Here is a 25,376-nt window from a genome sequence, read left to right as displayed (position 1 = left end):
CACTCGAGAATTGCTCTTTTCCTGGATGGATGTGCAACAATTCCCACCGGAAGATGCACACTGGGGCTGGGAGTCTTCAGGTGATTATCCCAGTGGGAGTGATTAGTTGCTCCGAACGGAGCCAGGCAGACATCTGTAGTCAGGTGGAGCCAGATGGAAATCATCATCTCCTCAGGCAGTCACTAGAGGGTCAGTCATTTGGGTTCTGAAGTGAATAAAGAGGCCAATATGGAACCCCCAGGATCCCTCACGTGGGGCAGGGGCTGTTTAATAAGGTGAGTGATTGAATGATGAATGGCTGCTTCCTTCCACTATTTAGTTACACTGAACCTCAGAGAAATATTGAGTCATAATTACAAACAAGGATGAATTCAAAATAAAAATGACAGATTATCACAATGGTAATTATAGTAACCGTTATTTCCTCATGGCACAGGGTCAAATCCCCTTACTGCCCTGTCCTGGTTGATCTGCTGAGCTCAGGGATAATCATTTTCCAATTCCTCCCGTCTGTGCATGTCAGCAACCAACCAGCCCTCTGAGGTGTCTAACTTCATCCCCTGATCATCTTTGCTTTTGCATTCCACATGCCTTCAGCTGCCAAGCTTTGGATCTACTTACCTCACTCTCTTGGCATCCGTGCCTCTCTTTCAAACTTTGCAATCTCCCTAAATCATTTGATTGTTTTTTTTCAAAGATGGCACTAAGCTGCAGACTCTGTTGGGATCAGGGCTCCGACTTAGTTGCTGTTTAGGTTCGTAGGGATGGCTTTGAGGTCAGAGGTCTGACGCACCATCAATAACTCACTCTAAGACGTAAAGGCGAGATATCGGCTTTTATTGACTGGAAGAAGGAACAAGCAGTGGTTGACAACCATACTACATCCTGGAGACTGAGAGGCCGGGCTTTATACAGGGGTCTGTGGGAGGAGCCACAGGAGCAGTCAGCAGGGGGGCCGTCCAGACAGGTATATGTAGTTCACCACAAGGTCAGACTAGGGTTTAGGTGCAGGGATGTGGAGAAGTTAGAGGTCAGGCTTTTGCATTCCAAGTCCAGTGAGGTGGATGGGTTACGAAGGACTTCTGCAGTCCAGGCCTCCACTCCGCTTCGAAGGTCAGAAACCAGGAGGCTGTGAGAGCAGGAGGTACAAAGGCCAGTCAGTTGGCTGGCCCAGTACTCGAGCCTGAAGCTTGAGGTCCCATATTTGGCTGGTATGAAGGTGTATACCAAAGATCGGAGCCCAAAGGTCGATCAGTAGTTTGGAAGTCGAAGCTCAGTGGCCAAAGCCTGGAGTCTGGAGGACAGTCCTGGAGTTGGAGAACTGTCCGTGTGTGTGGATGGGTGGGAGGGAGGAAGGGGGTTTGTTTTCCTGATGTTGTTTTATTGTTTGTTTTGTTCTGTTTTGCTGTTTGTTGTTGAGTTCTATGTTAATCTGCTGAGCATTGAGGGCATGCTATGATGATGCCAAATTGTGTTGGTTGTTAACTCAAACGATCCATTTCATTGTATGTTTTGATGCATGTGATAAATAAACCTTCATCTGAAACCCTTAAGATTCCAGAAAAAAAATTTATTTGATTAAACTCTCAGGAAATGCATTGAGGTAGATTGTTATGTTAAAGGCAGCTTATAAACACAATTACTGAAGGATTAGAATGCTTAGGGTGAACTGAATTCCCATGCAAACTTTTACAATAATGTCCTTTTCCTTCTTTTGACAGTTAAAACAGAAGTGCGGAAATAAGGCTATTTTTCTTTTTATTCAAACACATTTTAGTGTCTCGTTTATTAAGCTACACAAGATAAAATCAGTTTCTGTTAAATATACTCAAAAAAGCCTGTGGGGGCGGGCCTTCTCATGCACTGGTTTCAGAGTTTTTAAATTTCTGGGCCTCTTTCCATGATCGCGGTTAGAATCTTGTTTGTTCCAGTGAGAATCATTAGGTAGCAAGCAGACAGCAGCCAAATTCAGATAGCAGAGGACAGCTGCTGAGGACCTGAGAGTATGATTTCCATATGAATGCCAAGGAACAATGTCAACCAGTGTCCTGTCCTCCAAATTCTCCTGACAGACTGTCAAGCTCCCAGGCTGCAATGAAGCTCCCTGGGACTTTTCCAATTAGACCAGTGTGCAAACTTGCCACCAACAGGTAAGTGCCGCATGTTGCTCTAGGCTACAACTGTAAACTGAACAGACCGACTGGAATTTCTTCACACCTTTGATGCAAAAGGTATAAACCTATCCAAGTGGAGAGTGCATTATCAATGAGATTGAATCTAAGTGTGATGCTGTGAGAAGCTATGATGTAGTCAAAAATTTTCAGCAACGCACAAAAAACGATGAAGGAACTCAGCAGGTCAGGCAGCAACTATGGTGGGAAAAGGATCTTCAAATTTTTGGACATGATACTGTGGCGACCCATTTCCTGGCACATCCGAACCGGCTCACAATTAGATAGCCTACGGGGGTTTGCGAGCACAGGGCTTTGGAGCCTCTGCGCCACGGGGGGCAGGTTGAGAGAGGCTTAAAAGTGAGGCTGGGGATTTCGAATAAAGTTTTTCCTTCGACTGCAGTTACCGACTCTGTGTCGTAATTTTAGCGCTGCGTGTAGCACACCGCTACAATTGGTGACCCCGACGGTCCAAACGATTTTTGGACCAGAAATGAAATTTAAAGATGGTACAGCAGGGCAGAGTATGTGCCATACCATGAGGAAACTTGTTATTCTGGTGAAAAGATCAGCCATGACATTCAGAAAAGGTAGGGTCTGGTTATCATAGAATCAATGAGTGAGTGGTTGACAGCAGTATCTGTCTCTATACTTGAATTGCATAGTTTCAGTATAAATAAGTGTTGTTGATGGAATTAATGCGGGAAGCTGCCCACTTGTTGGGGTAGGAGAGGGATTGAAAATCTGGTTGCATGGTACCATAACTAAGTCAACATCAGCAAAGCCAAAGAACTGATTATTGACTACAGAAGGAGGAAACCAGAGGTCCGTGAGCCAGTCCTCATTAGAGGATCAGAGCTGGAGAGGATCAATAACTTTATATTCCTTGGTGTTATCATGTCAGAGGATCTGTTTTGGGACTAACCTCCACAGCTGCACCTCTACTTCCATAGTCGTCTGGGTATATTTAACATGCCACCAAAAACTTTGACAAACTTCTGTAGCTGCGCAGTAGAAAGTGTCTTGACTAGTCGCATCATAGCCTGGTGTGGAAGCACCAATGCCCAAGAAAGGACAAGCCTACAAAAAGTAGTGGATACAGTCCCAGTTCATCACAGGAAAATCCCTCCCTATCATTGAGCATATCTATGAGGAGAACTGCCACAAGAGAGCAGCGGCATCTGTCATCAAGGACCCCCACTAGCCAGATCATGCTCTCCTCTCATTGTTGCTATTGGAAAGGAGATACAGGAGCTTCCACAGCACCAGCTTCAGGAGCAGTTATTCAAACATCAGGCTCCACAGCGTGGGTAACTTCACTCATCTCAAAACTGAACCAATTCCACAACCTATGGACTCACTTTCAAGGACTCTGCAACTTAAGTTCTCAGTATTATTTGTTTACTATTTAGTATCACTATTGGCAACACACACAAAATGCTGGAGGAACTCAGCAAGCTGGGCAGCATAAGAGAACAGTCAATGTTTCAGGTCAAGATCCTTCAGCAGAACCTACAATCCTGCCGAAGGGTTTCAGCCTGAAACATCGACTGTATGCTTTTCCATAGATGCTGCCTGGCCTACTGAGTTCCTCCAGCATTTTGTGTGTGCTGCTCAGATTTCCAGCATCTGCAGATTTTGTATTTTTTTTATTATCATCATTATTTGTCTTTTTTGTATTTGCTTACTTTTGCTTTTTTTGCACACTGCTTATCAATCTTTCTTTGTGTATAGAATCGTTGATTATTTAGTACTTCTTTGCTCTCCTGTGAATGTCCACAATAAAATGAACCATAAGGTAGTACATGGTGACATAATGTACAGTATATATACTTTGATGATAATTTTACTTTGAACAATGAGTTGTTCTGAATGGTCTGTTTTCATGCTGTATGATTTCAAAGGTTTTATGATTGAGTTGCCTCTTTGTTTGCAAATAAAATGTTGGTAGCTGGTCTTTGAAAGCTATATACATGACTAACTGGAGTTCCAGGCATGGTCATCAGCTGGGTTAATGGCAGCTTTGCTTTGGTGCGCATTGACTACCAGACATCCACTGTTGGGAAGAAAGTTAACACTGACGTGTAACACAAGCACTTGGGAGATCTTGTGCAGGGGATATTTCCCACCTGGGCAGCATTGTGGCTTCACGGTTAGTGCATCATGGTGCAATGCCAGTATAAGATCGGGGTTCGATTCCCACAGCCGTCTGTAAGGTCTTTGTACATTCTCCCCTGATTACATGGTTTCCTGTGAGTGCTCAGGTTTCCTCCTACCTTCTAAAGATGTATGGGTTAGGTTTAGTGAGTTGTAAGTATGCCACGTTGATGCTGGAATCTTGGCAACACTTATCGACTACCCAGCACAATCTAACTGATTTATTTGATGCCAATACGTAGCGCATTTCACTGTATCTTTCAATGTACACGTGACAAAAAGCTGATCTTAATCCCTCGACCCAATCTAGTTCATTGGTTTATTATTATCTCATAAACTATGGTAGTGAAAAAGCTGATCTTGCATACCATTCATACAGATTAATTCATTTTAATAGAGTGTTGAGATAGTACAAGGGAAAAAAAAACAAAATACAGAAGTAAGTGTTACCGTTGCAAAGGAAGTGCAGTGCAGGCAGACAATAAGGTACAATGTCATAATGGGGTAGACTGTGAGGTCAAGAGTCCATCTTATTGTACTAGGGAATGGCTCATAGAGAAGCTATATAATGACAGAGGCTGTCCTTGAGCCTGGTGGTGAGTATTTTCAGGAATTTTTTTTTTACATCTTCTGCCTGATGGAAAGGTGGAGAAGAGAGAATATCTCGGGTGGGTGGGGTCTTTGATTATGCTGGCTGCTTTGCTGGGGCAGCAGGAAGTATAGATAGACTATGGAGGGTAGGCTGGTGTCCGTGATTGAAGAGCTGTGTCCATAACTCTTCGCATTTTCTTTCGGTCTCGGCAAGGAAGTTGTCATGCCAAGCCGCCATGCGTCCAGACAGAATGCAATTAATGATGTATTGATTAAAAATTGGTGAGGGTTGACAGTAACATGCCAGAATGCTTTAGTCTCCTGCAGAAGTAGAAGTGCTGGTGAGTTTTCTGGGTGTGGTATTTACATCATTGGACCAACAGAGGCTGTTGGTAATGCTTCCTCCTAGGAACCTAAAGCTCTTAACTCTCTCAGCTTCTGCTCTGTTGATGTAAACAGCAGCACATGCATTATTCCTCTTCCCTGAAGTCAATGACCAGCTCTGAAAACTGCCATTACTGGCTCAGAAATATGTTATTGTGCTGGTAGCAATTAATAATTTCTTATTTTAATGTTAAATAGTCTATCTGTAAAAACAAATAGTTCCTATTGGTGAAAATCCCAGAATTTTTGTTGTAGTTCAAATACTTAACTCAAACAGTGCCATGGGATTTCTGTTTCCATCAACGTAAAAAGGAGGAAACCACTCAGACACTGAGTTTATTTTTGTTGTTCTCGGTCGTCAGGACGTGGATGTCACAGGCTTTTAGTGGCAATCCTTAGATGCTCCAGAGAATGGTATGATAAACTATCTTCCGGAACCAAAGTGGTGTTTTTGGGGAAGGTTTTCTCACAGTACTATCAGCATTAGCGATCTGGAATCATGATCCAATGGAACAGAACAAACCATGTATTTCTTAGTCAGGTGTAAGTACTGGAAGGGGAGGATGAAGAAGGTATATCCAGCTGCCCTTGACCTTCGAGGTAGTAATTATCTTTAACAAGAATGTTAGTTCTACTTCATCTGTACTCACAAAAAAAGAATTATAGCAAAATAATTAAATCAAAAGATTAACATTTCCTATAGCAAAGTCTTGGCCTCAGAAAAGAAGGATGTCACTTTAGAACAGAGATGAGGAGAAATTTCTTTAGTCAGAGGGTGGCGAATCTGTGGAATTCATTGCCAGAGTTGGCTGTGCAGACCAAGTCATTGGGCATAACTAAAGTGGAGGTTGATAGGTTCTTGATTAGTACGGGTGTCTGTCGAAGGATACAGGGAGAAGGCAGGAGAATGGGGTTCAGAGGGTTAATAAACCAGCCTTGATGGAATGGTGAAGCAGACTGGATTGGCTGAATGGCCTAATTATTCAACAGAGTTTTATGGCCTAAAACTGATCATGAGTAGAGGTTTCCCTTTGATGCCTGACTAATTAATGTTCAATTTTTAAAATTAGTTATGCTAAATTTAGTCGTGCATTTAACCCAAGAGAGCAAAATGTGAATCTATACACAAGGATCCTTAGCCATAGAGTCATAGAACACTACAGAACATAATCAGGCCCTTTGGCCTCTCTAGTCCATGCCAAGCTATTAATCTGCCTCGTCCCATCGACCTGCACCCAGACTATAGCTCCTCATACTCCTCTCCTTTCTAAATTTCTCTTAAATATTGAAATTGAACCAGCATCCACCATTTCCACTGGCAGCTTGTTCCACACTTTCACTACATAAGAACATAAAGAAATAGGAGCAAGACTAGGCCAACTGGCCCATGAGCCTGCTCCACCGTTTAATAAGATCACGGCTGATCTGGCCGTGGACTCATCTCCACCTACCTGCCTTTTCCCTATAACCATTAATCCCCCTACTATGCAAAAATCTATCCAACCTTGTCTTAAATATATTCACTGCCCACGAGGTGAAGAACTCCCCCTCATGTTCCTCTTAAGTATTTCACCTTTCCCTTCAGCCTTAATCCATGACCTCTAGTTCTAGTCTCAACCAACCTCAGTGCAAAAAGCCTACTTGTATTTACCCTATCTATACCTCTCATAATTTTGTATCAATCAAATCTCCACTCTTTCTTCTATACAACTTAACTTATTCAACCTTTCCCTATAACTCAGGTCCTCCAGTTCTGGCAAGATTTCTGCACTCTTTCAATCTTATTGACATCTTTCCTGTAAGTAAGTTAGGCCTCACCAGTGACTAGTACAACTTCAACATAACATCCCAGCATCTGTACTCAATACTTTGATTTATGAAATCCAACGTACCAAAAGCCTTCTTTACGTCTCTATTTATCTGTGATGCCACTCTAAAGGAATTATTAATCTCTATTGCTAAATCCCTCTGTTCTACCACACTCCTCAGTGCTCTACCATTCAGTGTGTTAGTCCTAACCTGGTTTGTCCTCCCAAAATGCAACACATTTCACTTGTTTACATTAAATTTCATCTATCACTTTTCAATCCATTATTCCTGCTGGTCCAGATGCTTTTATAAGCTTTTATAAGTCTTTTATAGTCTTTTCCACTATCAACTACACCCTCAGGCTTGATGTCAAATGCAAATTTTTTGATCCACTTCACTACATTATCACCCAGAGCATTGATATAAATAACAAGCATCAACAGACCCAACACCTATCCCTGCGACACACCACAAGTCACAAGCCTCCAATTAGAGAGGCAACCATCTACAATCACTCACTGATTTCTTCCACAAAGTCAATGTCTAATTCAGTTTACTATCTAATATTGAATGCCAAGCAAATAAACCTTCTTGTCCAATTTTCTTGAAAAACTATAAGATTAGATTAGATTGTGAGGACACTCAGTCCTCGTTTATTGTCATTTAGTAATGCATGCATTAAGAAATGATACAATGTTCCTCCAGTATGATATCACAAAAACACAAGACAGACCAAGACTAATCGACAAAAACCACATAATTATAACATATAGTTACAACAGTGCAAAACAATGCCATAATTTGATAAGGGCAGACCATGGACACGGTAAAAGAAAGTCCTCGATAGCCCATCATCTCACGCAGACGGTAGAAGGAAGAAAAACTCTTCCTGCCATGAACCTCCAGCGCCGCAAAACTTCCCGATACAGCACTCTGGGAGCCCTGACCACAGCCAACTCCGAGTCCGTCCGAAAACTTCGAGCCTCCGACCAGTCCTCCGAGCACCAAGCACTTCGATCCCGGCACCGGCCGCCAAGCAACAGGCAAAGCCGAGGATTCGGGGCCTTCCTCTCCGGAGATTTCTCCATCGCACAGTAGCAGCGGCAGCGAAACAGGCATGTCAGAAGTTTCACCAGATGTTCCTCTGTGCTTCACACGTCATTCTCCATCAAATCAGGATTTTGCATGGCCCCTACTTACAGATAACAGATATTCATTCCTGGTGTGGCCACGCACGCTGCAAGATTGTTTAGCCATGATTTACCACACACAAAGCCATGTTGACTACCCCTAAACAGACCCTATCTCTCCAAATACTTATATGTTTTGTCCCTTAGAATGCCTTCCAATTAATTACTCACTACTGATGTCAGGTGCAGCACCCTATAATTTCCTGGCTTATTCTTAGAGCCTTTCTTAAACAAGAGAACAAAACAAGCACCTCATTCGTTGCCAAGGACATTTTAAATATCTTTACTAGGGCCCCTGAAATTTCCACAGGGTCTAGGGAACATCTTAGCAGGCCATGAGGATGAATCCACCCTACTGTACCTCCAGGCAGCAAACACCTCCTCCTCTGTCATCTGTACATGCTCTCTGACCTCTCTGCTGCTTTGCCTCACTGGTATAGCTTGTGTCTGTTTCCTGAGTAAATTCAAATGCGAAAAGTCCATTTCAGATCTCCCCCATTTCTTTCAGCTCCATGCATCAATGAAAATGTTGATCTTCCAGAGAACCAGTTTTCTCCTTCTTTTTCTTAACGGGGGCCTCAATATCTTTCAAACCAAGACTCCTGCAGCCTGTTATCCTTACCTTTTATTCTGACAGGAACATACAAGCTCTGTCCTCTCAACTGCTTCACTTTTGAAGGCCTCCCACTTACCAAGTACACCTTTGCCAAAAAGCAACCTGAATCAATTCACACTCACCAGATCCATTCTGAAACCATCAAAATTGACCTTTCCTCAATTTCGATTCCTAAACAGAGGGCAAGACCCATCCTTGAAGCTAATGATCAGAAGGTACAGTTCTTCAGCCACCTGCCAGTTTCATAGGTGATCTAGTATTGCACAGAAAAATTAAAACAAAATATTTAACTTTCCTATAGTGGGGGAGTCATCCTCAGACCATCCTGTTGATTTCTGACTTTTTATGTAGGCTTATCAGCATCTTTCCCCACAACCACTTCAATTTTTGCTCTGATGCTCTGGTTCCCATCCCTCTGCAACTCTAGATTAAACATACACCCCCTCTCCAAACCCCCAACAATACAGCACTAGCAAACCTTCCCGTAAGGCTATTAGTCTCTCTCCAGTCCGGATGCAAACTGTCACTTCTATACAAGTCACACCTTCCTTGGCACAATGATCCAAAAATCTGACACCCTCCCTCCCACACCAACTCCTCTAACGCACGTTAAACTGTATCCCCTGACCCTACAGGTCTCCTCTTCACAACCACATCTCCCCTTCCCTTCTGAGCCACAGAGCTGGGCGCAGTGCCAGAGACCTGACAGCTGTAGCTTTCCTTTGCTAGGTTGTCCCGCCCAACATTATCCGAAGTGTTATGTCTGTTGTTGAGGAGAATGGCCACGGTGCACTTTGCACTGGCTGCCTATCCCTTGATCAACACCCCCGCCCTGCCGGTCATCCAGTTACTTGCATCCTGCACCTTGGGCGTAACCACCTCCCTGTAGTTCTCTTGATCAAGCCCTCAGCCGCCCGAATATGAATTAGTTCTTGCATTTTGTCCAGACTGGGTTCTGATCAACACTGTTCATGCATGTATCAAATGCCTCACTAAAGAACAGTATTTATTTCAGTTAAACAGCTTAATACTTAAATCAGCCTGAGTTTTCGGAGTTTGTAACTAATTGAGGAAGTGATAACTGTTAACTTAGTGATAACTAAGTGAGGACTTGCAGATAAGGTCTCACATAAGTGGTGAGTATGTATGTTAAATTTATGGTTAGTAGTGTATCAATTGACTACTTATTAACAGATGGCAAATAGAAGGCAATAATTATATGGGACTTATTCCAGGTTAAGCAATCAGTGTTTGAGTGCCAGCTATTGAAAGCGCATATCAATAATCTTTCCAAGTGGATGAAATGCAACATCTCAAATATTGAGGAGGAATCAAAGCTGGGTGGAGGGGGGTTGCGATCAAGCAGATGCATGTTGGTGAGTTGGGAGGGTGGGGAAAGAATATGAGCCATGAGGAGAATGCACAGAAATCCCAATGTGATTTGGGCAAGTTGTGTGAATAAGCAAATGCTTGGCAGATGCTATTCGATGAGGGTTAAGGTGAAGTTTTGGTTCTGCAACACAAATATGAGTTTTTATATGAATGGTGATGGATTGGGTAAAGGGAAGGTGAAACAAGGCTCGGGTATCATTGTACACCAGTTGGTGAAAGCGACTGTTCAGTTGCGACAAGCTGTTTCAAAGGCACGATGCATGCTGGCCCTAAGTGACAGACAATTTCTACACAGAACCCTGGTCAACCCCAAGTAATGTTTTTACTGCAGCTTTGGTTCTGTTATTTAGGACAGGATGTGCTCACCACGGTGATAGTGCAATGAATGTTTACTGGACTAATTTACTGCAAGAGCAAGAATGATACTTGAGGGGGGATGGGTGACGCCTATATTTACTGGGTTACATAAGGAAATAGAAGCAGGAATAAGGAATGGGCCCTCACACTAGCCCTGCTATTCAGTATGATCATGGTCAATCAGCAGGTATCGCCTGTTCTTTTGTGCCTGTCCCTCATAGGCCTTGATTCCTCAATATTTCAAATATCTCCCTAACCTTACCTATCTAAGAAAAAGAGTGAACAGTCAATGTTTCAAGACCTGCTGGGTTCCTCCAGCATCTTGTATGTGTTGCTTTGGATTTCCAGCATCTGCAGATTTTCCCGTATCTATGAATCCAGTCTCCACCAGCTTCAAGAGTTGAGAATTCCAGAGGTTCACTGCCCTCTAAGAGAAGAACCCTCTGTTTTAAACGACATCTGTGATTGAACAATGAGGGACGATCTCATGGAAACCTCAAAAAATCGAAAGAGACTATGCCAACTAGACAGAGGGAGGGTGTTTCCAATGGCAGGAGAGTACAGAACCAGAACTCACAGTTCTGATACATGGTCTTAGCACAAAGTGTCATCTGTTTATTTCTCTCCATAGATGATGCCTGGCCTGCTGAGTTCCTCCAGAATTGTTTGTGTGTGTGTATTACTCTGGACTTACAGCATCTGCACAACCTCTTATGCTTGGATTGAAACCAGATAATTCAGGGGAAATCTGGTAATAAAACTTCATAGAGGGAAAACGAGATCAGGATCAAACATGAATCTCAGCCATGATCTCAGAATGGTGGTGCAGGCTCGAAGGGCCGAATGGTCTACTTCTGCACCTATTGTCTATTGTCTCTTGTCTATTGAATCTCTGGAGACAAGGCAGCAACTCTAACCACAACTCCACTCACTGAGATCAAATTTCAGTTAATTACATTACATCAAAGCTTATTATCAAAGGTCTATAAGATGATGAAAGGCATTGATCGTGTGGATAGTCGAAGGCTTTTTCCCAGGGCTGAAATGGCTTACATGAGAGGGCACAGTTTTAAGGTGCTTGGAAGTAGATACAGAGGTGATGTCAGGGGTAGTTTTTTACGCAGAGAGTGGTGAGTGCGTGGAATGGGCTGCCGGCGATGGTGGTGGAGGTGGACATGATAGGATCTTTTAAAAGACTCCTGGACAGGTAAATGGAGCTCAGAAAAATAGAGGGCTATGGGTAACCCTAGGTAATTTCTCAGGTACGGACATGTTTGGCCCAGCTTTGTGGGTCGAAGAGTCTGTATTGTGCTGTAGGTTTTCTATGTTTCTATGTTGACATATACATCACCCTGAGATTCATTTTCATACTCAGCAAATTTATAGAATTGTAACTATAACAGGATCAATGAAAGATCAACCAGAGTGCAGAAGACAACAAACTGTGCAAATGTAAATATAAGTAAACTCCAATAAATAACAAGAACATGAAATAACAAGGTTAAGAGTACTGAATGTGAGTTTGTTGGTTGTGGGAACATCTCAATGGATGGGGCAAGTGAGTGTAGTTATCTCTCTTTTCAAGCGCCGGATGCTTGTGGAGTAGTTACTGCCCTTGAACCTGGTGGTGCCACCACATATAGAGATCTCTTCAGAACACCATTGCTTGTGTCTCCTCCTGAAGCCTGTAAGACTCAATGATTCCCAACTCTCAGTGTAAGACAATGTCCTGAGTTCCCTGAAGTTGGCTTGATTCCACATTTTTCTCATCCACACGACAGATGCTGGTCCGTGGAGCCAAACAGAACAGTAAATAGAAGATGTTGCTAAAAATAATTACAGGGTACCAACTGCTTTGCATTCAAATAGTTTCAGCTTTCAGGATACACAGTGGGAGTGCGGAGCGAGACAGTGAACCGCGGAGTGCTGCCAACTGTGTGTGCGCTAATAATGCCAATACCATAAAGCAGATTGTTGTCCGAAAAGCTCGTCGTCACGGAGCAAGAAGAGGAAATCAGCAGGTGAACTGGCTGAGTTTGCTGCCGAACAGGACAGAGCAGATGGTTTTAGAGCAGGATTGCCAGCGGTCTGAGAAAGATTGGCTCCTCTAATTCGAGGCAAGGGAGCAGGAGAGCTTAAGGAAAGGCAAAAAGATAAATAAAATCAAGATCAGATTGTATGTAGGCAGCTGTGACCTTGAATTAGAATGTAAGTATTGGATACTGAGGTGCAAATGGGAAGCATGAACTAAAATAAAAGTCATTTTAAAAGCATGACAGAAATTTGACAGGACTTATATGGAGGAAGAGTGTGAACCCTGAGTCTGGAAACTGCTCTTAAATCAATGCAATTGGAGTATAGAGGGTGTGATAGCCAGTATGGAAATGGTGAGTCAAGGGGTTTCTGTGCCGTGCAACTATGGTTCCTGGTCTCAGCCCTATTTCCTACCTGATCCCCATATTACCTTTATCTCAGCCTTGAATATATTTCCTGACACAGCATCCCCAGCTCTCAATTGACAATTCTCTGAGGGAAAAATTCATCCTTATCTCTGTTTTGTATGGACAATTGTTTATACTGATAAAGACAAAAGATTCTGCAGATGCTGGAAACCTGAAGCAACACACACAAAATGTACATCAAATACTACGGTCAAGACTAGCAAGTAAAGGGCTGGTGGCTTCCAAAGTAGGCGAGCGGTCCACCCCCCTCCCACCACCCCGCTCTCCAGCTTGAGGACAGGAAGTTGGCCCCCCACCCCCAGGTCTGCGAGTCTGGAGTTCAAGGCTTGAAGTTTGTGGTACCATCATTGGCAAGTCCTGGGCTTGATACTGAAGATTGAAGCCCCAGGGGTCAAAAAACAAATTCTGGGTCTGAGTCCGGAAGTTTAGGTTGGCTGGCCAAAGCCCTGGGACCTGCAAGTCTGTGAGTCCGTAGGAGAAGTAGGACACCCGTTGTCTGCGAGTCCATGAGGCTGGAGGCCTATAGAGGCAGCCTGTCCTAGATTTGGAGAAACGTGTGTGTGTCTGAGTGGGTGGGAGGGAGGGAGTGCGGAAAGAGGCTTGTTTGGCTGCTGTTGTTATGTTGTTGTTGCTTGTGTTGTTCTGTATCTGAATCTAGGGAGGGACAATGATCAACAGAAGAAAGGAAGCATGAACAGCCACTTCATGAGTCTTATTCATGTGGCTTAGCCTCATTGTAACCTTCCATACAGAAACCCAGCCTGTGAGAACCTCGAGGCAAAGAACATAAGCAGCTGATAAAAGATCTTTGAGTTCATACAATTGCCTACAATGTACACAGAATTACAGTGAATTACAGTGCAGTTACACGCAACACTGCCCTCATTCTGCTGAGGGAATTTGAGCAGCGAGGGACTAAATTAAAGCACAGCGCTAAAACGGTAATCATCTCTGGATTGTTACCTGAGCCGTGTGAAAATCGGTGCAGGGTAAATAAGATCAGAGAGCTAAATGTGTAGCTCAAAGACTGGTGTGGGGGAAGTGGGACATTGGCACCAGGAGGGAGATTTTCCGACGCTGTTCAGCAAGGATCAGTATTGGGTCCGCTACTTTTCACATTATAAGTTAATGATCTGGATAACAGGATTGATGACACTGTGGCCCAGTTTACAAGTAATGAAGAGAGGTGGAGGGGCAGTTAGTGTTGAAAAGCAGGGAGTCTATAGGAAATCTTGGATAGGTTAGGAGAATGAGCAAAGTGGCAGATGGAATACAGTGAGGCGGAGTGTATTGTCATGCACGTAGGTAAAAGGAATAAAGACACAGACTATATTCTAAGCAGGAAGCAAATTCAGAAATCAGAGGTGCAAGAGGACGGTAGTCCTAGTGCAGGATTCCCTAAAGGTTAAATTACAAGTTGAGTCAGTAATAAGGAAATTAAATGCATTATTAACATTCATTTCAAGAGGCCTAAAATGTAAAAGCCAAGGGGTGATGCTAAGACTTAATAGGCATTCATCGGACCACACTTGGAGTGTGGTGAGTAATTGTGGACCTTATATCGATGAAAGTACGTGGTGCCATTGGAAGGGGTCCAGAGGGGGGTTTCGATAATGATCTCAGCAATGAAACTGTTAACGAACGAGGAGTATTTGATGGCCCTTGGAGTTTAGAAGCACGAGGGGGGTGGCAACTCATTGAAACCTATCAAATATTGAAAGTAAGGTGGACACAGTCAAGTTGTTTCAAATATCAGGAGAGTCTAGGACCAGAGGGCACAGCCTTAGAATAGAGGAATGTCCCTTTAGAACAGAGATTAGGTATATTTAAAGTGGAGGATGATAAGACTGTGGTTAGTCAAAGGGGGATGGCAAATGCTATGTTTAGTGAGAGTTGGGTTGTTGGGGTGAAAGTATATGGAAGCAGTCCTGAGAGGTTGATGGTAATTAGGAATAGTATAAGTGCTGTAAGGATTGAGGCTGATTTATGTCCTCCGAAATTTAGTGGTTGTATAAGTTGATAGGTGAAGCGGTTGATAAATCAGGTTTGTAAAGTAAGTAGGCGGTTGTTTAGTAAGATTTTTATCCCCTTGATTAGTAAGGGGATCCAAAGATTTTGGGATGAGGCAGGAAAATGAAGTTGAGAGGGATAATAAATTAACCATGATAGAATGGTAGAGCAGACTCGATGGGCCAAATGGCCCAATTCTGCTCCTTTGTTTTATTGTCTTATTTGTGGGCATTCATGATAGATACAAACAAAAATCAATACAATCAATGAAAAACCACACACAACAAGACATGGAAACCAATGAGCAAAAGACAATAAAATGTGCAAATATCAAAAAATATATAAATATTCAATAAACATTGAGTAGAGCCACTGCCTCATAGTTCCAGAAACCCAAATTTAATCCTGCTTTTACATGCTCTCGTTTCCTCCCATGGTCCAAAGATATGTGGGTTGGTAGGTTAACTGGCTTCAATACATTGTCCCTAGTGTGCAGGTGAATCTGAGGGAATTAATTGGAATTTTTTTTATTTAGATAAACAGTGCACAATAGGCCCTTCTGACCCTTTGAACTACACCGCCCCAGCAACACCCCTTGCCCCCAACAACCCAAATTTAACCCTAAACCAACCACGGGACAATTTACATGACCAATCAACCTCTTGTACATCTTTGGACTATGGGAGGAAACCACAGCACTCAGAAGAAACCCACACATTCCATGGGGACATACAAATTCCTAAACAGAGGATGCCAAGACTGAACTCTGAACTCCAGCTCACACTAACTGCTACGTCACCATGGCACTGAATGTGGGGAGAATAAAATGGGATCAACGATAATTGGCACAAACTTGGTGTGACATAAGGTCCTGCTTCCATGCGAGTAGTTATTAGCCTTTTCATAGCGACTGTACAATCCTTTCTGACCCACTGATGTGAGACATTTTTTGCTTTAACCATGCTATTTTTAGTCATTACATCAGACACAATTTCTAGGGCTTATTAACAGTGCAATTTCTGTTCGGATTGCTAACTGAGCAACACACCAGTAATGGTTCCCCTATCAGAAATGCAGTGAATTCTCCCTGATGGTTTGCTATGAATGACCATGTCATTTTCTGGAAATGATTTTCTAGCCTTTATGTGTCCTAGAAACTCAATAACGACTGGGTCTTTCATCCAAATGGCATCCCATCATTGAGTTTAAAATATCTACTACTTCACAAAGTAAATTCAGTATAAATTATTGAAATCATGCAACTTTACCAATTTTTAAGCTAAGCTTGCAAATTAAGATACAAATGTAAACATTTACCCGCATATAAATGAATCGTAGGGTAGTATATGGTGACATAAAACAAGTACTGTGCAAAAGTCTTAGGCACATATAAATAGCTAGGGTGCTAAAGACTTTTGCACAGTACTGTATATGGTTAAAATAGGAAGGCAGCTGGGAAGCAAAAAGAAAAGTACTTAGCATTGTACTAGCTCAGTAGTATTAAGAGTTGTTTGGTAACTGGAAAGACAGAATTTGCAGTATTGTGTAAAGGTCTTAGCCATCCTAGCTATCATCTAAAATCCATGCAGTCCTTTCAGTCACAGATAAAAGATCTGGTCACAGTCTCATTTGATTAGATACAATAAATAAAATGCTGGGAGAACCAGCAGCAGCAGTTCCCTCAGTGCCATGTCATAGTCAAATGATTGAACCATTATCAGATAACGACCTGCAATTTATAGTTTTCTTCAACACTAGACCTGAGGTGACACCCACAAGCCAGGAAAGAAACTGTGCCAAGTCCTCACGGATGATGAATATCCTGAAGAACATCGGCAGCTCTGACTGACAATTAAGACTTTGGGTACGGAATTCAACCATTTGGTTTGCACTTAAAAGTGGAGTGGTCTTCCCAGTGGCCACCCATTTTATTTCTACTTCCGTTTCCCATTCTGACACCTGTTTTAATTCTGCCTCCCTTTTCCTGACCATTTCTACTGCCAAAGTGAGACCACTCTCAGGTTGGAGGAACAGTACCCTATGGGTAGCCCCCGATCTGATGGCATGGATATCGATTTCTCTAACTTCTGGTATTTTCTTCCTCCACCCCCCCCCCAACTTCTCTTTTTCTCATTCCCCATTTTGGGTCTCCTCTTACCCCTTTCCTTCTCCTCACTTACCCATCACCTCCATTTGATGACCGTCCTCCTTTCCTTTCTCCAATGGTCCTCTCCCCCCTCTGGTCAGGTTCCTTCTTCATCCCTTTACTTCTTTCATCTCCCTACTTCTCGATTCATACCCCCGCCTAATTTCACCCATCACCCACCAACTTCTACTCTATCCCCTCCCCCCATTTTCTTATTCCAGCTTGTTTCTTCCTTTCCCGCCCTGATGCAGGGCCTAGGGCTGAAACATCAACAGTTTATTCCTCTCTACAGATGCTGTCTGACATGCTGAGATCCTCCAGCATTTACTGTATATGTGTTGCTGAGGTTATGTGAGATATGTGGAAAAACAAAAAAAAAATTGTATCTGGTGCTCAAGTGACAGATGACCAGACCAGCAGTGCATGACAGGCATTCCAATGAAATGGAAACTACTATAAGTCGGAGTATCAGAACCAGCCCTCTCTCTTACATTGGTACATAGCCATATAGGTACTTGTACAGGAATCTCATGCCCGGAGTTATGGGGCAGGGAAAGATCTAAATCAGATTTTCACATGAGCATTTCCACTCCCAACAATCAATTCAATATTACCAAATGCTGCCCTTTCTCTGTTCAAGGTAAGCTTAGAGACAAGCAACACATGCAAAATGCTGGAGGAACTCAGCAGGTCAGACAGCATCTATGAAGGAGAACAAACTGGGAAGGTTTCAGGCTGAGACCTGTCCTGATGAAGGGTCTTGGCCCAAATTGTTGACTCTTTATTTCCCTCCATAGATGCTGCCTGTCCTATTGCATTTATCCAGCATATTGCTCAAGATTCCCAATGTCTACAGAATCTTTTTGTTCAGAGCCTTGCTTGTCAAGAAATCACATCATATAATCAGCTGAGATTCACGCATTCAGGTTTCAAAGTTGTACAACATAGAAACAAGTCCTTTTGGACTACTGGGTCCACGTTGACCATCGAGTGCTCATTTCCAGGATCATGCCAATGTGTCCTATTTGCAGAGGACTTTGAATCTCTATCCCTGTTGCTTTGATGAATGTTCCATTAATTAGAGCAGTCAAGGCTGAGAACTGATAGATTTTTGGACCCAATGAAATCAAAGAGACAGAAAAGCATTGAGGTAGAACGGCAAATACTGAGGCAGCTTAAGGGGACAATTGTTAATTGCCATTCCTGTTCTTATGGCAAATGAGGGAGGGTGTGATTCAGCGGAATTAATTAATAAAACACACATTATTTGTTCTATTCCACTCAGAGACAAAGCTAATCACAAAGCAGAAATTTGAAAGTTATTTAGGTTGACTTTGCCTGTTATTTGCCACATTGGATTTTGAGAGACCACATCTATAAATTAGCTGTTGTGCTTCCCTATTTCTAACAATGACTGCACTTCAAAAGCAGTGGACTGGCTGTGAAACACTAGGGGCATCCTAGTGTCATGAGAGACACAGTAAACATGTTCTTCCATTTCAGTTATTCAACACATACAATTTGTAATGCCAGGTCATGAAAATATCATGACAGATGGTTAATTCCCGGAATGGCGGGACTGTCATATGTTGAAAGATTGGAGCGACTGGGCTTGTATACACTGGAATTTAGAAGGATGAGAGGGGATCTGATTCAAACATATAAGATTATTAAGGGATTGGACATGCAGGAGGCAGGAAGCATGTTCCTGCTGACAGGTAAGTCCAGAGCTAGAGACCACAGTTTAAGAATAAGGGGTAGGCTATTTAGAACAGAGATGCGGAAAAACTTTTTCACCCAGAGAGTTGTGGATCTGTGGAATGCTCTGCCCCAGAAGGCAGTGGAGGCCAAGTCTCTGGATGCATTCAAGAGAGAGTTAGATAGAGCTCTTCTAGATAGCGGGGTCAAGGGATATGGGGAGAGGGCAGGAACAGGGTACTGATTGTGTATGATCAGCCATGATCACAGTGAATGGCGGTGCTGGCTAGAAGGGCCGAAGGGCCTGCTCCTGCACCTACTGTCTATTGTCTATTGTCTATTGCCTATTTGTCAAATTAGGATACCCTTGACTAATACCAGGACAGCTTCAAAGCAAAGATGTTAAAAGGAACTCTACAACTTCGAATTGATCTCACTGTTTTACTGAAATATCATCCGTCAAGGCGCTACCTCCGGCTGTGAAAGAACTTGTCATTCCATTAGCCTTTTTAAATTATTTTCTTTACATGCTTATCGATCAAGACCCTTATGTATCACACTAATTGAAAAGAATGGATACTGGAGGGCAGGGGTCCATGGACCTACCATTACCTGATGGGTCTGTGGACCCCAGTTTGGGAAACCCTGCTGTAAGATCTTTTCTGTTTTATCAAGCTGTTGATGATGCATAAGGATAAACTTATTAACATAAAACAGAACCGTGCAGCAAAGGAAAACACCCTTTGGCCACAAGGTTGTGCTGAACCAACTGAATTAGTAATCAGATGTCCAATTGAACAAAACCCCTCCCCCTACACAAGTCTGTAATATATCTGCCTCTACCACCACCCCAGGCAGTGCATTCCAGACATCCATCATTCTGGGTAAAAAAAAACTTGCCCCTCACATCTCCCTTGAAATTAACCCCTCTGACCTTAAATAGATGCCCTCTGATATTAGACATAATAGAAAGGTTCCTGGCACATATCAGCTTCTAACTTAATGGGTTTCTTTAATGCTAATATTAGCCAGAGGGATTAATATATAAAAAACATCTGCGCATTCGTCTAAAGCAAATGCTGTCAAATGTAATAATTACACAGTGTAAACTAGTAAAGGTATGCTGCCTGAGCTAAGGCAATTATTTTTCGTGGTTATAGATGTTCAAATATGTTTCTGACATTTACATTTGATTACAAATTAAATCTCCGAGCCACCTTTACGGAGGAGTAAAGGAGTACAGGATAAGGAGACCATTCTTAAAGTTCAAAATTTCAAAGCAAATTTATTATCAAGACACATATATTTCACCAAATAGTTACCAGAGATTTGTCTGTCAATTGCTTATACGGCCATCGCAGTTAAATTTTAAGTACCCATCTTTGTCTCATGTCCTTTATTTTGTGTTTTCAGTTATTAATAATTAAACAATCATAATTAAGCCCATCATCATTTGTGTTGTGAAAGGAGTTTTCATGTTTCTGTCCTCTGTAGAGAGTATCAAATTCAGGTACTGGGGGGAATATTAAGAGTTTTAAGGATATTAAGTGTCAATCATTTTCTAACCTGTAGTGAAGTATTGTGTTATAATTTGGAATTTCTTTCTCATTGGTAGCCATAAGTAAGCTGTAGGCTAATGATAACTGCAGAGTTAATTAGAGAATTCAAACAGTTTACTGGGTAGGCAAGGCAGACTCAGGACTTCGTCCATTAGCCATGGATGGTTATGATCTGGGTGCAGGTCATTAGATCTAGGCAGATTGATGGTTTGGCATGGACTAGATAGGCCAAATTGTCTGTTTCTGTGCTATAGTGTTCTATGACTCTGACTATCTCTCTATTAATACTGTGGCTATAAGTGTAATTTTGAGACAGAATATGCCATGGTGCGTGACTCACCATTGACACCCCAGTCATTTTCCACCAACTACAACATACGAATAAGGTCCATTATGAGGTACTCTCCATTTGCCTGGATGAGTGAAGCTGCAACAATTCTCTAGGAGCTTGCATCAAAGAAGAGAATGCAAGACACTGCCTGGTTCGGAAATTGCACCATCTCGGATTGCAAGACCCTGCAACGGATAGTGAGGTCAGCTGAGAAGATCATCTCTTCCCGCCATTACAGACATTTAAACTACACGCTGCACCCACAAAGCAAACAGCATTATGAAAGACCCCATGCACCACTCATACAAATTCTTCTCCCTCCTGCCGTCTGGGAAAAGGCACCAAAGCATTTGGGCTCTCATGAACAAACTATGTAACAGTTTCTTCTCCCAAGCTCAGACTCCTCGATACCCAGAGCCTGGACTGACACCTTGCCCTATTGTCCTGTTTATTATTTATTGTAATGCCTGCACCGTTTTGTGCACTTTATGCAGTCCTGGGTAGGTCTGTAGTCTAGTGTAGTTTTTTTTCTGTGTTGTTTTTTACATAGTTCAGTCTAGTTTTTGCACAGTCATGTAACACCACGGTCCTGAAAAAACGTTGTCTCATTTTTACTATGCACTGTACCGGCAGCTATGGTCGAAATGACAATAAAAGTGACTTGACTTGACTTGAAAATGTTGATTGTGTACCCCACCAGCACGCGACAGATGCATTGTAGCTCTTTACCCCGGTTCCTCTGAAGCATCTCATAAACCTGCCAGTTAAACGTCATTCTGATTTGGAAACCCATTGCCACTCCTTCACCGTTGCTGAGTCTACTGTATACCCTGGAACTCCCTACCCAAGAGCATTGTGGAAGCACCTTCACCAGAAGGACACAGCAGTGCAAGAGAGCAGATTAGCATTGCCTTTAATGCTGCCCTTGCCAGTAACACTGCCCAGATCACAGAAGTGAGCGCATAAGAACGAATATATCTCCTAGCTTGTAAGGGTAATTTTCTAAAAACCTATTTATTCATGGCTAAAGACACAATTTATAATTATCCTAAATGAAATATGAAGCTTGAAAAGGTAACAGAAATATCTTTAGTAACTTGACATATTCACGCTCATTAGCTTGAAGGATCAGAGATACATTCAAGCATGACATAAAATGCACACAGTAGCCAGTTTATTAGGTACAGGAGATACGCTACAAAGTGGCCACTGAGTATATTTAGAAAACATAGGAAACATAGAAAATCTACAGCACAATACAGGCCCTTCGGCCCACAAAGTTGTGCCGAGCACATCCCTACCTTAGAAGTTACTAGGGTTACCCATAGCCCTCTATTTTTCGAAGCTCCGTGTCCCTATCAAAAAAAGTCTCTTAAAAGACCCTATTGTATCCACATCCACCACCATTGCTGGCAGCCCATTCCATGCACTTTCTGCGTAAAAAACTTACCCCTGACATCTGCTCTGTACCCTTAAAGCTCCTTAAACCTGTGCCCTCTTGTGGCAGTCATTTCAGCCCTGGGAAAAAGCCTCTGACTATCCACAGGATCAATGCCTTTCATCATCTTGTACACCTCTATCAGGTCACCTCTCATCCTCTGTCGCTCCAAGGAAAAAAGGCCGAGTTCGATCAACCTATTCTCATAAGGCATGCTCCCTCCCCCAATCCAGGCAACATCCTTGTAAATCTCCTCTGCATCCTTTCTCTGCATAAACCTTTCTATGGTTTCCACATCCTTCCTGTAGTGAGGCGACCAGAACTGAGCACAGTACTCCAAGTGGAGTCTGACCAGGGTCCTATATAGCTGCAACATTACCTCTCGGCTCCTAAATTCATTCCCACGATTGACAAAGGCCAATACACTGTATGCCTTCTTAACCACAGAGTCAACCTGCGCAGCTGCTTTGAGCGTCCTATGGACGGACCCCAAGATCCCGCTGATCCTCCACACTGACATAGTCTTACCATTAATACTATATTCTGCCATCATATTTGACCTACCATAATGAACCACTTCACATTTATCTGGGTTGAACTCCATCTGCCACTTCTCAGCCCAGTTTTGCATCCTATCAATGTCCCGCTACAACCTCTGACAGTCCACTACACTATCCACAACACCCCCAACCTTTGTGTATCAGCAAATTTACTAACCCATCACTCTACTTCCTCTTCCTCTTCTTCTTCTGAACATTCATGGTCTTCTGCTGCTGTAGCCCATCCACGTCAAGATTCAATGTGCTGTGCATTCAGAGATGCTATTCTGCCCATCACTGTTGAACGGTATTGGTTATTTGAGTTAGTCATCTACCTGTCAGCTTGAACCAGTCTGGCCACTCTCCTCTGAACTTTCTCATGATCAAGGCATCTTCACCAACAGAACTGCCACTCACTAGTTGTCTTTTTTGTTTACTTCACCATTCTCTGTAAATTCTAGAGACTGTTGTGCGTGAAAATCCCAGGAGATCAGCAGTTTCTGAGATACTCAGACCACCCCATATGGCAGTATCAATCAATCCATGGTCAAAGTCACTTAGATCAAATTTCATCCCCATTCTGATGTTTAGTCTGAACAAGTTAATCTCTTGACTTTGTCTGCATGTTTTCATGCATTGAGTTGCTGTTACATGATTGGCTGATTAGATATTTGCGTCAATGAGCTGATGTACAGGCATGTCTAATAAATACTGAGTGTAGATCCCTAAGATAAGTTGCTATCAGCTGGTCTTTTCAAAAAAAACATATGATCATCCTGGAAAATTCTATATTGAAGCAGAATACAAATCCTCAGAAACAGGAAATCATTGTAAAAATACCAGAGCACCTAGCTAGAGTAACCTGGAATTAGTCCAAGCAAGAGTCCTCAATTACTTTTTGAAAGAAACCCAAGGAATCATATGTATCTGGCATTTGGCAGTGAGAAAAAAAACCTTTAAATTCTTCTAAACTCTATCACCTACCATTCAATCAACAATGATGTTAAATAATCTTTGTTTTGTTATCTTCTTCATCTGGTAGTCACTTGTCATCTGATCTATCTGCTGAGGGATTTGTCCGCCATCATCCTGATAGCAGTGTACATTCCACTCCTGGCAGATGTCAAGCTGGAACTGTGGGAGCTGAGCACTGTGATCACCATTCATAAGACAGTGCACTCTGATGGCTTCTTAATCATCGCAAGGGACTTCAACAAGGCTAGCCTGACAATCTTCCACCAATGTCACCTGTGGAAGCAGAGGAGCTAACACACTTGATCACTGTCATGCCACCATCAAGAACAAATGCTCTCTATGCAATCCTGCATTCACACCTTAGCATGTCCAATCACCTAATTGAACTTCGACTCCCAGCATATAGGCATGGACTGAAGATGCTGCAGTGGTGAGGGTGGCTAAGCTATGGTTCAGAGAGGTGGAGGAACTGCTCTGAATTTATGGACTGGACCACATTCAGGGATTCATCTTGGGATCTGGATGAATCCAATATCAACTATCAAGACTTGTGTAAATGAGCATGTGCCTTCGAGAGCATATCAGGTCTTCCCATCCCAAAGGTTCTGGATGAATCAAGAGATTCAAGGGCTACAGATCTGTGGCATTCAAAACTGGTGATCTAGAACCCTTCAAGAAATGCAGGTACAAACCACGGAAGACAATTGTGAGAGCAAGAAGGCCTTGAGGGTGTACCTGGCTGGGTGCACCATGTCAACCTACCAGCCGAAGTATTCAAGGACATCATCAACCTCTCACTGCTACAGTTGGAGGTTCCCACTTGCTTCAAAAGGGTAGCAATTATACCTCTACCCAAGAGGAGCAGGAAGAGCTGGCTCAATGTTATGAAGTGTATAGAGAGCTTGGTCATGACTAGAATAACCTCTGACCTAAGCAAGAACCTGAACCCACTGTAGTTTGCCTACCACCATGACAGGTCTACAGTAGATGCAATGTCACTAGCTCTACATTCTGCTTTGGGGCACCTAGACACCAGCAAACCACGCTGGACAGCTGTTCATTGATAACAGCTTAACATTCAACACCTTCGTCCCTTCATACTAATCAACAAACTTCAAAACCTGTGCCTCTGTAGCTTCCTCTGCAACTGAACTGTTGACTTCCTTGTCAGGAGATTAGAGTCAGTGCAGATTAGTAATAATACCTCTTCTTCACTGACAATCAACACAGGCCCATCTCAAGAATACATGCTTAGTCCACTGTTCTAGTCTCTCTGCCCTCATTACCGAGTAGCTAAGTATAGTGCAATTGCCATCTATAAATTCGCCAATGACACCATGCTTGTAGGCAGAATCTCAGATGGTGATGAAGAAGCATACATGGGTGAGATAGATTGTCTGGTTAAATGGCATTGCAACAACAACCTCACACACAACATCATGAAGAACTAATTGTAGATCAAAGCATGAAGGGTGATTAGAAATCAATTGTAGTGTGGAGACTGGAGGCCCAGGGTCCTCTGGTTGGGGGGGGGGGGGGGGGGAGAGAGAG

At 42.8% G+C, this 25,376-nt stretch overlaps 1 protein-coding gene across 1 annotated transcript in view; it reads left to right on the top strand.

Moving 5' to 3' along the window:
- The first annotated feature begins 2,117 nt into the window (after positions 1-2,117).
- The window catches only part of kcnj6 (potassium inwardly rectifying channel subfamily J member 6), a 223,355-nt gene continuing 200,096 nt past the window's right edge, over positions 2,118-25,376 (top strand). Inside the window, exon 1 of the mRNA XM_059968790.1 lies at positions 2,118-2,150. The gene's annotated coding sequence lies outside the window, so the exon portion shown is untranslated. The remainder of the gene's footprint in view (positions 2,151-25,376) is intronic.

This window comes from Hypanus sabinus, chromosome 4 (genome assembly GCF_030144855.1).
Source record: "Hypanus sabinus isolate sHypSab1 chromosome 4, sHypSab1.hap1, whole genome shotgun sequence".
Classification (NCBI taxonomy): domain Eukaryota; kingdom Metazoa; phylum Chordata; class Chondrichthyes; order Myliobatiformes; family Dasyatidae; genus Hypanus; species Hypanus sabinus.
This window is presented reverse-complemented; position numbering and strand designations above follow the sequence as displayed.